The sequence below is a fragment of the Myotis brandtii genome, unplaced genomic scaffold, assembly GCF_000412655.1.
Source record: "Myotis brandtii unplaced genomic scaffold, ASM41265v1 scaffold825, whole genome shotgun sequence".
In the NCBI taxonomy this organism is placed as follows: Eukaryota; Metazoa; Chordata; class Mammalia; order Chiroptera; family Vespertilionidae; genus Myotis; species Myotis brandtii.
The window spans coordinates 1,562,742-1,565,597 of NW_005371349.1; positions in this window are offsets into that span (position 1 = coordinate 1,562,742).

A 2,856-nucleotide genomic window follows, 5' to 3' on the forward strand; every position below is an offset into this window, starting at 1 on the left:
TTGAGCCCGCAACCCGGGCATGTGCTCTTGACCAGGAATTGAACCGTGACCTTCATAGGTCGACGCTCACCCCAGCCGGGCCTGAGGGGATTTTTTAACGATCTGAAACAGAGAAAAGACACGCCTTGGGCTTGTGCTAACAGGGAAGTTATTGTGTGCTGTGCCCTCTGTGACTGCTCTTATGAGGAAAAGGGCAGGTTGGGTCCCCAGGAAACCAACTGTGAAGTGGAGATGGGCATGGAGAGCGTGCCCCTGGGCTCGGCACCTGTGGGCGGGAGCGGAGGGGCAGGACCGGGCCCAGGGACAGTGGGCTGTGACCCAGTCTCCTAGAGGCCACAGCAGACCCTATGGGGAGTTCTTTTTTTTTTTTTTTAGCAAAGGGGGAAATTTATTGAAGAACAAGTACAAACTGCCACATGGGGAGGGGGAAAGATTCTCACAGCACAGACTCCCACGTGGGGAGAGGGAAAGAGCCCCCCCCCCCCGCCCCCGTGGGGAGTTTTGAAGGTGGGAGGGCCCTTCAGCCCATGGGTGTGAGGACCAGGCCTTTTACCAGCTTGTCCATCAGTCACTGGATGCTGGCTGCCCTGGACAGGCCTTCTCCCTCCTGCGTAGGGGTGGACAGTGGAGAGGGGGCTCTGAGTGGCACATCAATGCAGCCACCATGATGATGATGATGATGATGATGATGATGATTTGAATTTTATAGAAAAGAGAGCTGAGCCATGGAGTGCTAAGCGACTTGTCTAGGGTGCAGGTGGCTAAGTCACAGGAGGCACTTAAGTCCCCTCAGGCTGGCCACTGGCTGCCCAGTGTGGGGGCGGGGGCGGGAGCTGAAGTGCCGCTGGCCCAGGAGATGCCTGGGATGACGAGGGAACTCAGCCCGTCGGAGTGCGGAGTGCGGGGGGCTGGGTGCTGCACACCAGGGCTGGTGGGTCCCTGGAGCGTGGACCCCTCTGGCGAGATGACTTGTTGGATGAAGGACTGGCCAGGCCGATGGGTCTCCACACCCACACCGCTTTGACCGGTCCCAAAGCCCAAGCTCCCTCCCCAGGAGACATGCTGTAAGTCACCTACCGTTTCCGACTACCCGCCCCACCCACCTAATATAAATAGACATCACAATATAAACAGAAACCATATTAAAAACGAACGAGGAAGCCCGGGCTGCTTTGGCTCATTGGTTAGAGCGTTGGCCCGTGGAGTGAAGGGTCTCGGGTTCGATTCCGGTCAAGGGTATGCATGTACCTCAGTTGCAGGCTCCATCCCCAGCCCCGGGAGTGTGCCGGAGGCCACCAATCCATGTGTCTCTCTCACATCGATGTTTCTCTCTCTCTGTCTCTCCCACTCGCTTCCACTCTCTAAAAACCCATGGGGGGAGAAATTCTCGGGTGAGGGTTAACCAAAGAAAATAAAACCAAACACGGACTCTTATCCGGGGACAGGAGCATGCGCCTGCGTGCACCAGGAAGCCAGGCCGAGAGCACATGGCCGCGTTTCACCAGTACTGCAGACCCCACGGTGGGTGCCAACGAGGGGCGCTACCAGGAGCACTGCAGCTTCTGTTCTCCACTCACATGCGGCCGGGGTCAGAGGTCAGCTCGCACACTGATAAGAGGAACCACTTCTTGCAGATTTGAGAGGAAGAGGGACCTGCTGACAGGCAGAGGGGCCGCACTGGCGGCCGGCAGGGAAGTGAAAGCGCAGAATGCAAGACTGCGGTGGGGGCCCTGCTGGGCGCTTCCTGTCTGCCCTCCTCCCTGGGTGGGCGATGGTATTTAGAAATGAGAACTGAATTCTGCTGCTGCCACTGGTGGGACTAGACGTGTGTGAGTGGGGGCCGAGGGCAGGTGTGCAACATCTGTCTCTCCGACCACGACCCCCTCACCTGTGGGAACAGCTGTTCCAAGGCGGCCTCTGTGGGCGTTTTTGCAACTAGGAAACTTGGCGGGGGGGGGGGGGGGGGGGGTTGTCCACTGGAGTGGCTTTGGGGGTAGCTCATCTCAAGGAGTTTTCCGACTCGTTTTTTCAGACAGACGTTATGTTACTTTATGGCTTGGGAGGCTTGTGTTTCTTTTCTTATCTAACATTGACACTCCCGGGAAATGCAAACAGGACCGGGGCCCTGAGGAGGCTATGGAGGTGTCAGAAAACCTATTTAAACAGGTGTTTAAACAGCACTCTGGTGGCAGTTAAGCAATAAGCACACAGAGCCCACAGCCGGGAGCCGGGGAGACCAGCTCTGTCCCAGGCCGCCCAGCGTGGAGGCAGCGGCTCCTGGCAGAACCTGTCTCAGGTCGTCAGAAGGGCTCCTGACTCATGGGAACGGCGGCTTGCTCTCTCTCGGTCAGCAATCCTCCCTTTATTCTTGGGAATTGTCTGAAAGAACAAACTTCTGAAGTGCTGTGCAAACCAGTCCTGGCTTCCTGTCACCCCACCCCTGCCCCCCCGACCCCGGCCCCGGCCCTGGGAACGGAAGTCTGAAGTGGGAGGGCGAGAAGGGGTGAGCCTACCTGCCCTAAGGAGCCTGCCCGTGGCTTCCAGGTCTCCGGAAGCTGCCGCTCAGCAGGAGGCGGTGCCAGGGTGCCCTTCCTCCAGGTGGTCCTGTGGGCATTCTCACCCGCACCCCTCGGCCACCAGCTGTGAGTCTTAGCCACAGTCCTGGAACAACATGGACAACCCCACTCGGCATCTTGGTGCCTGTGGCCAAGAAGCTGGATTCTGCCCACACCTGGAGCTGTGGCCCCTTCTCATTCTTTTTTTTTTTAAATATATTTTTATTGATTTCAGAGAGGAAGGGGAAGGGAGAGAGGGATAGAAACATCAGTGATGAGAATCATTGATCGGCTGCCTCCT